Below are 12,251 nucleotides of genomic sequence, written 5' to 3' on the forward strand. Positions count from 1 at the left end.
TCAAAGACTGGATGTTTTCTCTGTAGGATTGGGAATCAAATAAGGGTGTTTGCTCTCACCATTCCTTTTCAACTTTGTACTAGAGGCTCCAGCCAGCACCACCTTGACAGATTAAAGATGGTCACAAATTCCTTGACATTCCTTCTATCAAGTCATCTGTAAATATAGTTTTACTTCTTCCTCTCCAATCTGGATTTCTTTTATTTATTGACTTCCTGGCTGGCTGTCAGCCGGAACCTGTATTCCCCTTTACACTTTCCATCTGGCCCCCTCCAGTAATGGTGGGTCCAGTCCTCAGAGCTCTGTGACTTTTCCTTGGAAAAAGCACAAGATCTACCAGGAAACAAAGACCTTTGTTGGCTCTATAACCATGGGCACTGAATTAGGACACCAACATGAATGAGCTTGGAAGTGGATTATTCCCAGAAGAGCCCAGCAGGCCTACACCTCAATTTTGGACACCAAGCAGAGAACCCAATTAAGGCAGGTCAGATCTCCAACCTAGAGAACTGTGAGCTCATCGCCATGAGCTGTTGAGCCGAGGCTGTGCTGATTTGTTAGGGCAGCAACAGGAGACCACCGCACGCTCTCCCCTAGTGACTTCCGACAGTCCCCTCCCAGGCCCTGCCTGGTGCATCGGCGTGGGGGAGAAGAAAAGTTCATGCAGGCCTCAGGTGAGGCACTCCTGTCCCCTTAGGAAAATACCTTTCACGGGCCTGTGGCCCCAAGACAAAGCATGGATGAGAAGGGTGAAGACAGAGAGGCAAGAAGTTCATCTGCACAGCAAAGTGACGGAGCAGTGGGCAACCGGACCCCAGACCATTCACCTGGAGGGTATTTCCTCCCTGTGATTCTGTTGCTCTGTTCTGGAACCTTGGGGAACACAACAGCCCTGGGGCAAATGTTTTGAGGGGAGAAAGTAGAGGAATGGTGTCCATTTCACCCCCTGCTTCAAAGGCACAACAGCGCAGGAAATAAACCAGTGAGCAAGCTATCCAAAGTCAACAGAGGCAGGTGAAGGCTCCCGGACAGACTACCAGGGGTCAGAAGCCCAGGCCAGCTTATTTGGTTTTCAGAGGACAGAGTGACGGACTGTGGAACATCCAAGAGGCTGATTATTTCGCACATTTTTTGTTTTACCTTTAAATTGTTTTTTAATAACTTCCTACTCTATAGATGTAATATCTTTTTCATTCTCTCTGAGAATACTAATATAATTCTTTTAATTTTAAGGATTAAATACAACTTATTTTCAATTCTAATTATAACATTTATAACTTACGCATTTCTCGATGTTCCCTGAGCTGTGTCCACTTTCCTCAGGGCCAGTTGTTCCGTCCGGGGGCTTCTTACTGGTCGTCCAGGTCATCAGTCACCCTGGCTGTCAGCCGTCCTTGGTGTGGGCCTTGGGCTCGGTGGATGCACAGGGGACTGTGGGAGGGAAAGCTGGGTGGTCGGGAAGGCGGCACGGAGAGCAGCCACAGGCCTGGCCACAGGCTCCTAGGCACGGGGCGGGCCCCAGCAGGACAGAGCTGCCTTCACTTTGCTCCTTTGGTGTCCCATGGGTGACGCAGGCCCCTCAAGCTGTGCTGCTTCTCCCTTGGTCCCAATTCCCGCATGAGACCCCCCTCCTCAAAGACTGAATATGGGGTCCCCTGTGTCAGGCATTATGCAAAGGAGACATCTCATCTCCAGATTTATCTATGATTGAGATCTCTGTATCCCTAACACACCGCCAACACCAACCTGCACCCAGCTCACACAGCACGGAAGAATCCTGAGCCACTCTTTCCAGCCTCAGATGAAACCAGGCTGAATAGGATCCTGTGTGAGCTCCCCTGGGACCCCGTGGCCTTGAGTCGTGACTAAGGACTCCAGAGGCTCAAGGAATGGTGGAGGCGGGAGCCTGGCTCGGCACCGTGGCGGCAGCTCCGGCGGGCTGCGAGCTGAGGTCCATCGCCTGCCCCGGACATCTCATCCGCAGCCACAACGCAGGCTTCTGACACGAAGACCCCCGCAGAGGCACCAGGCTGCCTGCAAATCACCCGGATGCTCAGGAAGCAGAATCCCCACTCCCTGCATGTGCACACGCACACCCATGTACGTTTACACACATGCATGTAGGCACTCCCCCATGTGCATGCGCACACACACATACATACACATGTACACAGGTGCACACGTGCATGCAACCTACACATGCACATATGAGCACAAGTGTGCACACACGTGTACGTGTGCACACATATATATGTACACACATGCACAAATATTCCTCTAAATGCTCACATATGTGCACGTGTACACATGTGTTGTGAGCACATGCATGCGCCCATACACGTGTGCATATGAACACAAGTATGCACATGCATGTACATTGCACACATGCTCCTCTAAACATTCACATGTGTGCACATACACACATGTACATATGAGCACATGCATGCGCCATACACATGTACGTGTGTACACACATACGTGCCCGCCTACACGTGTACATATGTGCACACACTCCCACACACCCACCATGTGGCCTCAAGGTAGCATCACTCTAGATTCCTCTAGATATTCTATGTGAGACTCTGGCCTTTTGCATCTGTGTCCTGGGGCTGCCATAACACAGCACCCTAAACTGGTGGCTTCAAATAACAGGTATGTGTTCTTTCACGATTCTTGAAGCTGGAAATCTGAAATCAAGGTGACCAAAGGCTGTGCTCCCAACCGAGGCCTGAGGGGAGGGCCCTTCCCTGTCTCTCCCAGCTCCTACGGGTAGTTGGCAGCATGCCTGGGCTGTGGCTGCGAATCTCCAGGCTCGGGCACTGTCTTTGCATCACCATCTCCTCTGTGTGTCTGTCTCTCTCCTGGTCTGTATCTTATGGGGACATTTACCACTGAATTTAGGGCCACCCAGATGACCCCATCTGACCATCCTTAACTTAATTACATCTGCAGAGATGCTTTTTCCAAATAGAGTCACACTCTCGTGTCCTGGGTATTAGGGCGTCCGTGTGTAGGGTCACCAATGCACAGCACAGCAGCGGGACTTAGAGCAAAGGGTGGGGGTGGGGTCCCATCGTCCACTGCTCACTCACGACGGCCCAAAGCCACTGCCCGCCCACTGCCCAGTGGAGGTAGGTGCCCGGGGCCCAACACCCAGAGAGTGTGGCCACCAGCCCGGAACAGGGCACAAGGGGAGCCTCTCCAGGATGGTCATTAGGACATCCTGGCAGAGCTCTTGAACCCAGCCTGTCCCTCCCTCACTCCGCTATGCTCATGTTGCCGGAAAAGCAACTGAAGCTGACCCCGGAGACAGCCAAGGCATCCTCCAGGCCCCCGAGTGCCCAGGGCTCAGGGCTTCCCCAGCCCCAGTGCGGTCATCACACCATCCACAGAGGGGGTCCCTTTGCCCACGCAAGCCCTCTCTGCCCCAGATGAAAGCGTAGTGCCCACTACCGCCCATGCCCTTGCCTGGGGTCTTGCCTCAGACTCAAGAGACGGAGGAATCCAGCCACGCCCCCACCTGACCACCTGACCCCCCCGCCACCCAGAGTCTCCTGCTCTTGAAGCAACAGCCACACCGTGTCAGCCCTCACAACTTGGGCATTGGGGGTCCCGGCCACTTCCCCAGAGGACCCACCCGATGCAGCCGTCGCTGATGGTTCTGCACCCCCAGACCTCCGGGGGCCCAGCTCACGTCACAGAGAAGCCATGCATTATGATGCGTGTGGAGCGGACCCCTCATGAGTGTCCCGCCCCCCGGGGCCGAGCAGTGGCTTGGTCATCCTCACAGCTCTGTCCCCCCCGAACACCGCAGGGGGTGGCGGGTCGCCCCATACTCTGCGCCCGAGCTCGGCCCCATCCCTCCAGATGCTTCCAGCAGTGGGAAGGCCAGAGGAGAAACGGCTCCAAGCCCCCCTCCACTGGTAGGTTTGGGAAGGGGAGACCTGTCTTGGATGGGGCCCGTGGGACCCGGGGGGTGATCGTCCCCTGGAATTTGGGGGTCCCAGTTTGTCCCCTGCCGTGCATGGCTGGACTTTAATATAACCTCCTTCCACACACCGGGGCGTCCGTTCCCAACGCCTCGTGTTCAACAAGCCCTGGAGAAAATTCCTTAATAAACTATGAGTGTTAATACCCAGTGCAATAAATAAGACGCAGTTAAATTTTACCCGGGGGAAAAGAAGTAGGTACTTCAGAATCGTAAAAACATAGCTTTTCCACAAAACCGTCGATATTAGACAGAAAGGGAGAACAAAAGGGCACTTGGGTTTGTTCGGACTGTTCCATTTGTTTATACTAAGTGCACACAACATAAAAATCACCTACTCAATCTTTAAAATCAGTCTTCTCCATCCTGGACATGAAAGCTGGAGTTGAGGGAGTTGGGGTTTTTTGTTTTTTGTTTTTTGTTTTTTGTTTTTTTTAATAACTCCAACCCATTTGGTGGGATCCAAACAGTGAGAAGATACAAATCTCATTTTTAAAAACATTATCTAGATTTCTCTTTAAAAAGTAACAAAGGAGACACACAAGGCAGGCAGGCAAGTGGGGACAGTCTCCAGGATCCTCTGGGCTGAGCCCCGCGAGGGGCAAGAAGCCAGGAGGGGCCTCAGTCCGGAGCCCCTTTTCTAACTGGCTGAGGGGGCGGCTCCCACTCCACCACCGTCCCCCACAAGCAACACGCAGTCATCACCAAAGAGAAGATTCTACTGCTCCAAACAGTGGATAAGTGGGGTCCCCGGAGAGGCACTGTGTCAGAGGCCAAGTGAAGGGCCAGCCCCCAGCTCTGCCCACTCACCGGGGGACCCAGGGTGTGACTTAAAGCCACTAACTCACTGAAGCCCCTTTTCTTTGCTAAAACCCAGAGCCCGAGGCGCACCGCCCAGGGTGGCTGAGTAGAGCCAAGCCATCGGGAGCATGTTCACAGGGCCCAGGACAGAGCCTGGCACCAACTGGCAGTGTTTATATGATGAGTAACCACCGTTACTATAGTTTGGTACAGACTTGCTCCTTGGAAGGGCAGATCACCTTAAAATTAAACTGGAAAGGAGCTCATGTCAAAGATGGCATCCTGAACACCAAAAGCGCAGCACCGCTGGCAGCACAGTGTTTTAACAGCCTGAAGCCACGAAGACAGACAGAACCACAAGAGGTAACAGCGAGAACAGGAGATGGGCGAGCGGAACCGACCAGTCAACCCCACGGAGCGCCCAGAAGGTGAACCTGGAAGAGGGAAGGGCCGCAGGTGGGAGGAGTGACTGCAAGGGGCTCTCCACGTCCCCTCCTCCGCCCTAGCTGCCCAGTGAGGGCAAACCCAGGGTCCCAGGTTCAAGGACAGAGCGGAGGGAGAGGGCACCACACTGAACACCATGCAGTAAGCAAACCTCTCCGTGCCGAGACCTGCAGCCTCCTTCCCGGGGGGCCCGGTGCTGGTGCCGGACTTACCCTGCAGGCTACAGCCTGAAGGCAAGGACCTGACTCCTGCAGCACCGAGCCCTGCCGGAAGCCATCAAAAATCACCTGCCACCGGGGGCTGCCAGGTAAAATACAGGAAGCCCAGTTCAATGTGGATTTCAGGTAAGAAACAAAGAATTTTTAGCATAACTATGTCCCACACATATTTGGGGCTTACTTATGCTAAAAAAGTATTCGTTGTTTTTCTGAAATCCACATCTTCCTGTATTTTTATTTGTTAAATCTGGCAACTTCATCCCCCCTCCCAAACACACACATGTACGCATGCACACACACACACATGCACGCATGCACACATGCATCCATGCACACATGCACATACACACATGCTCACGTGCATACATGCACACGCCCACTTGCACTCACATGCACATGCACACCCCACATGCACACACGTACCCATGCACACATGCACATACACACATGCCCACGTGCATGCATGCACATACATGCATACACTCACATGCACATGCACACACACATGCACATACACGCCTGCACGCACACATCCACAGCTTATAAATGTTTTTTAACCGTCTCCGTCTTAGATATGAGCCATCAAAGATCATGATACTTTTGAGGAGGCCCTGTGATGGGGACAGGGTGGCAGGGTCGGGGGACAGCAAAGCCGCTTAGAAGGAAGCAAGCTGGCACCCAGAGTTGAGGAAATCTGAGACTTTGGCGTATCCGTGCTCAACGAGTGTGCAGCACTGGCGGGGTAGGACAGCCATAAAGAGACACCTCGTGTGACAATTCAGAACGCCAGCGACAAAGAGAAGGTCCCGGGAGTTTCCAGGGAGAAAGCGAGCTTGTCTGCACAGGACCGAGCCTCACAGTGGCATGGGCCTTCTCGGCCACAGGCTCCGAAGCTGGAAGAAAAGGAACAGTGCCGTGGAAATTCTGAGGAAAATGGTTTCCAACCTGGATTCTAAGCCCAAACTGGGTAAAATAAAGACATTTCAGAATCGCAAGATCCTCCCAATTTACTGCCTGTCCACCTGTTCTCCGGAATTCCTGGAGCATGCGCTCCACCCAAGGCTCAGGAATCAACTAGCCAGGAGACCCGGGGGCGGGGACAGAGGCCATGGGCCAAGACGAGACGCAGAGCTGGGGCCGGGTGCAGGGAGACCCCGAGGCCACCGCCCGGCAGCCGACTCCGGCAGTTCGGGAAGAGCCAGGAGATGCCTGGGAAGCGGTGCTCGTGGAGCGGGGGTGGGGGGTGGGGGAGGGGAGTGCTGATCCAGAGCAGTCCAACCAAGTGACCGAACAAAGTCATCACAGGCCCTGAGGACTCAAAACACTGTCAGGCAGGGAGACGTCACCTCCCTCTCAACATGGCTCAGCTGTGAGTGGTAAACACATGACTCATCTGAGTGAGACCCTGGTGACCCTACTGAAGATGGTGCGACAGGAAGGGCGTGCACGCGAGGCGGAGGGGAGCCCCGTGCTGTGGCACGTCAGCAGATCTGACCATTGGGCAGTAGCCACAGGCACGTGTCCTTCGACGACCTGCGTGGACACGAGGAAACGCCTCCCGAGGGGGGCCTGGGAGCGGCCGCTGCACTGCGTCTTCACTCCAAATTCCGTGCATGCACAGCTGAGAGAAAGAACAACTAAACTCTTTTTAAAATAGAGTTCTGTTTTGTTTTCATCTAGGCAAGCATCAAGCCAGAGCAGGAGTAAAGACTAGGAATTTTCAGCAGGGCTACGAAGCGCCCCGGCTCGCCGATTCAACAGCCCTGTGCAGGGTACTTGTGTGGGGCGGGGGGCCCCTGGAGCCTCGGGGATGCTGCCCGTCCTAGGAAAAAGCAGCTTTGAGCCAAGTCCTCTCACCTCTTACCCTCTGTACTCAGCTGCCTCCCCCTGAATCCTGGGGCGGCCCGGTTAGGTTCCTACTTCTGCTCTAACAAATTACCGCCACTTTAGTGGCTTAAAATAACACACATTGATTATCTTACAGTCTGGAGCTCGGAACTCCAAAATCGGTGTCTGCGTTAAAACCGAGGTGTCCGCAGGCTCTGTTCCTTCTGGAGGCGGCGCCACGTTCAGGACGGTCTGGGACACTCTCTCCGCCCCAAGATTAATCCTTAACTTAATCTCATCTGCAAAGACTCTTTTGCCTTGGGAGCTGACATTTACAGGCTCTGGGGACAAGGACGTGGATACTTAGGGGCCGTTCCTCCGCCCGCCTGGGCCTGGTACTGATCGACATGACAACAGGGCAGGAGGGCAGAGGGGGGCGGGCGGCCACCAGAAGCTGAAACGTCAAGGCAACAACGTCTATTGGAGCCTGAGAAAAGCCCCCAGAACGGCACAAGAATAGATCTGTGCTGTAAGCCGCCAGATCGGGGGAAGTTTCGCACTGTGCCTGGGTCTTAATTTATAACAGAGAATGAGTGTTCACACGGGGGGTGGGGGGCTCATGCCCTTGAAAGAAGGTTCAAGCCTCCCACCACCCTGGGGACAGAGACGCGCCACACCATGCAGGGGGCCACGGAGCCGGCCACACATGGAGGTCAGGAAACAGACAGAGGCACCGGGCTGCGCCTTCACGACCACGGTGGCAGGAAGGAGCCGGGGAGGTGTCCCTTGGGGGTCAGGAGAGCCGTGGGCCCACGACAGCACTGCTCGGGCCACGAGCGTGGCCCTGTGACCCGGCAGACACGTGGGGACCTCGGGAGTAATGTGTCAGGAAGTTCACGTGGGATTGGCAGTGGTTAATACATAACTGACACATTATCCCAGCAGCCCAAGGAAACTAACATGCCGCTCCTGGGAAGTAGCTTTCTGGCATCGTCGAGCATGGGCCTGACAGTGGAGAGGAAGCCAGGAGCCAGGCTGCAGGGGCTGGTGCCGGAGGGTGGCTCTCCTCCCTGAGTCCCGGGAGACTGCAGGGCACCCTGGGGAGCCCCGTCCAGGAGTCTTGGACGTCTGACCCCATGCTCAAGACCGGTTGCTCGGAAGCCACAGTCCCCTCAGCGTGGACAGGGCATCACCACACGGAGGGCGGCAGTGAGGAGGATCCTGGACGGCCTCGGTCAACATGCCGATCTGGGGCTGATGCTGAAAGACGCCCGAGGGGACAAGCTCTGGGCTCTCATGGCCCAAGGAGAGCCCCAGGAAGGCAAAACCCCAAACAGAACGGCCTGGGGAAATCTGCCGAGGCTGGGCCCCTCTCTGCGAGCGGAGCCTGGAGGTGGAGGAGGTGGAAGGCCCCAGAACGTTCCTGAGGTCTTCGCCAGCTCAGCGTCTCAGGGTGCGCTGAACTTGGCTGCGGCCGGGAGGAAGAATTACGGCTTGTGAGTCGGGAAAGCGAGAAGCAGCCTGGGCTCCCCCCGCCGCCCCTCCCGCGCGAGACACTGGGGTGGGAAGTTCAGGATGAATTTCAACTGTGAAGACCAAGGTGATTTAGAAGGTAAAACATTTGCGTTTGTGTCAGATTTCTACACCTTCCCCCGCAGCGGCCAGGCGCCCCCGCTCCCCACACCGCATCGCTCAGCCCGCGCCCCCCTGATGACAGCCGGCTTCGGGGGCTCACGTCTGCAGGTTAGAGCCGTCCACAGCCCTCCCGCTCCCCCGGGGCCCGCCGGAGCCTTCCGCGGACCTGCACCTCTGGCCGGGCCACCCGGGGAGGAAGCGCACTCTCCTGCCTGTGGTCTTCCCAGCACTGAGGGGCCAGATCGCACACACTGTCCCCATTGTACGCAGGAGCCCGGGCTGGCCGGGGGCCAGGCTCACCCCCAGCCCCCGTTATTACAGATTTTTAAAATCCTAGTATTTATGCATTTGGTATGGTAGCTATGGGTTGCTGATGTACTTAATTTCACCGCTATATTGAGTTTGAACGCACTGAAAGGAAAACACGCAAATATAAAGCAAGGCCTGGCCCAGCTCAGCCCAGGGAACAGGTGTTTCCTATCTGTGTCTCCCTCGCTCCGCGTCTGCCCTGCAGGCCACTTTCCAGCCGAGGAGCTAGGTGTGCCCGGAGGGATTTCCTTTAAACGGCTCTGTGATCAGCAGGCAGGACCCAGGGCCCAGCTGGACTCCCCTTGGGACAGCGTGCTCGTAGGCCTTTAAAATATAGCAGATTTAGCAAGAGGGCTCATCGGTCATGTAAACGACTGAGCCCCAGGGTTGACCCTTTGCAAGCATCGGGTACTTTTTTTTTTAACTTTTTTTTTACATTTATTTATTTTTGAGAGAGTGAGATAGAGTGTGAGTGGGGAAGAGGCAGAGAGAGAAGGAGACACAGAATCTGAAGCAGGCTCCAGGCTCCAAGCAAGTGTTCAGCACTGAACCCGACATGGGGCTCAAACCCACAAACCATGAGATCATGACCTGAGCCGAGGTCGGACATTTAACCGACCAAGCCACCCAGGCGCCCCTGTACCATCAGGGACTTCTAAGTCCCACTGCAGATGACAAGTAAGACTAACATGACTCTCTGTGGACAAAGAGAGAGATCTATACCAAACTCCATGCCTCCTTACAGAATTGTACCCTGCAGGTTGGTAAAAGGGATTTTGAAAAATAATAATAGGGGCGCCTGGGTGGCTCAGTGGGTTGAGCATCCAACTTCGGCTCCGGTCATGATCTCACAGTTCGTGGGTTTGAGCCCCATGTAGGGCTCTGTGCTGACAGCTCAGAGCCTGGAGCCTGTCTTCACATGTCTCTCTCTCTCTCTGTCTCAGCAATAAATAAAAACATTTTTTTAATGATTTATTTATTTCTGAGAGAGAGAGAGAGGCAGCGTGAGCAGGGGAGGGTCAGAGAGAGAGGGAGACACAGAATCTGAAGCAGGCTCCAGGCTCTGAGATGTCAGCACAGAGCCCGACGTGGGGCTCGAACCCACAAACCGTGAGGTCACGACCTGAGCCAAAGTCGGACGCTTAACCGACTGAGCCACCCACGCACCCCAAACATTTTTAAAAAATTTTTTAAAAAAAGGCAGACTAGCAGAATCAAGTGATCAGCAGGGAACCCCAGGTAGTTTGGAGAAACTGCTTTTTCCTGGGGGCCATATTAGATTGGGGCCTCAACTCAGAGGCCAGCGACAGAAGCTTGACTTGGAGGAGGCTGAACGATCCCCCCTCCGGGTTGGAAGGCCCAGCTGCAGCAGCATTCGGCCCAAGCGGGGGTCAGTCCCTGGGGGCAGTGTCGCTCCTCGGGCACTGGGCCAGCTCCCCGGGCAGGCAGCCCCGGCCGGGTCACATGGCACACCCAGCTCACAGGGGTCCTGCGTCTGCTGGTCAAGGTCTTGAGATTCTTCATACGTCCCTTTGAGTTTGTGTGTGGTAAACGGAGTCCAGCGGGACAATGGAGGCTGCCGCCTGCCCAGCCCAGTGACCTGTACCTGACCGCTGGGGGCAGGTGGGGGCAGGGCTGGGGGCAGGCGCCAAGTCACGGGTGGGCCCGGGCCCCTGAGGGGTCTGCACTTGCACAACATTATATAGCAAATAAAAAAACACTAAGACAGGTTTCAAAAGAGAAACCACAGGAAAAGCTCTGCTCCTGCTTTTTGAACAAGGGACCCTGTGTTTTCGTTTGGCACCGAAGCCCGCAAATCATGCCGCCGCCCCAGCTAGTGCCCAGGGTCCACCCTGGATGCCGGAGAAGTGACATCAGGGGCCAGGAAAGGACCTGCTTCCCACCAACACCCCTAACTGTAAAGACGAACGAATGAGGCCAGAGAGGAGAGTGAGGTCCTCAAGGTGACCCCGGGTGGGTCTGAGTCAGAGAAGAGGGCAGAGTGTGCGGCGTAGTCCTGGGTCAGGACCACTGCCGGGCAGGTCTCCCTGCAACAGGCTGGGGCCTGTCACCTGGCCAGAGGTGACACGGCAGCGGGGGAGGGGTGCCCCCGGGCTGCTCCATGCACCTCACATCTGAGCTCGGGTTGGGGGGGGGGGGAATTGATTTTGTTAGCCCTCGGCCCCTCCTCCAGCCAGTATGAGCTGAGTTTGACAGGGAGAAAATGATCAGTAACCCTTCCGATATCCTCAGCCTCCCCGGGGCGCCGACACAGCCCTGGCCCCCTAAAAAAATTGCTTATTATGAAACTATAAATGAGATCAATATAAAAATATTTTTAAAACTTATTTTGCTTGGGTCCCAATAAATACATCTATCTGTTAAACACATACAGCCCCAGAATGTTTCATTAAGCATCGGAGTCTTCTAAATTCCTGGTCAGGCCCTGCCCTGTGAAAAGCACAGAATTTAAGAGCCGCAGGAACGTCCACTCGGCGGGGCCCGCCCCACGGCCCGTCACAGGGGCCTTTGGAGGACTCGACAGATTCTGGCTCCGGACGGAGAAAATGCATTTGCCAAAAGGGTTATTATTACCTTAGCAGCGATTCATTTAAGTGGTTTCCCGGGAGTGGTGTTTTATTAGGATTTCTCAGCTCTCGGCTTGGTTGTTTCCCCTGCGGGGGGGACCAGGCCGGTCAGAGCACAGGCGGCCCATTCAGCGGGCCCTCGGGGCCTCCAGCCGCAGCAGCCTCAGCCCTGCCTCCCGCGCCAGAGAAGCTGCCCTGAGGGCCCTGAGGCGGCCTGGGCTGGGGAGCACTCCCATCCTGGGAAGGGAAGCCGCCCCATCAGGCCGGGACGCCCTGTCCCTGCTCTGCCCCCGATTATGCCAAAGGCAGACAGAGACATGGCTCACCAGTCAAGACACAACCGGGCGGAGGGGGAAGGGGGGCCTGGGGGTTCCTTCAGGTCAGTGTCTTGGTTTCGGCTCAGGTCACGACCTCACAGGTTGGGAGTTCGAGCCCCACATC

The 12,251-nt window shown here is 55.5% G+C and overlaps 2 long non-coding RNA genes across 6 annotated transcripts; one reads left to right on the forward strand and one right to left on the reverse strand.

Annotated features, from left to right (window-relative positions):
• Nucleotides 1-1,278: 1,278 nt before the first annotated feature.
• On the reverse strand, nucleotides 1,279-3,662 carry LOC120229490. The gene is made up of 3 exons (XR_005527756.1): nucleotides 3,638-3,662; nucleotides 1,747-2,034; nucleotides 1,279-1,431 (listed from the first exon to the last, which is right to left on the reverse strand). It is a non-coding gene; the product is annotated as an uncharacterized LOC120229490 (long non-coding RNA).
• Nucleotides 3,663-3,767: 105 nt separating this feature from the next.
• LOC120229489 lies at nucleotides 3,768-9,260 on the forward strand. Of its 5 annotated transcripts, none has more exons than XR_005527752.1 (3): nucleotides 3,768-3,923; nucleotides 4,866-5,577; nucleotides 7,132-9,260. It is a non-coding gene; the product is annotated as an uncharacterized LOC120229489 (long non-coding RNA). The 5 variants fall into 5 exon arrangements; XR_005527753.1 differs by having other exon boundaries at nucleotides 4,866-5,540; XR_005527754.1 differs by having other exon boundaries at nucleotides 4,866-5,217.
• The last annotated feature ends 2,991 nt before the right edge of the window (nucleotides 9,261-12,251 follow it).

The sequence above is a fragment of the Hyaena hyaena genome, unplaced genomic scaffold, assembly GCF_003009895.1.
Source record: "Hyaena hyaena isolate Hyena2069 unplaced genomic scaffold, ASM300989v1 scaffold_31, whole genome shotgun sequence".
Lineage (NCBI taxonomy): Eukaryota > Metazoa > Chordata > Mammalia > Carnivora > Hyaenidae > Hyaena > Hyaena hyaena.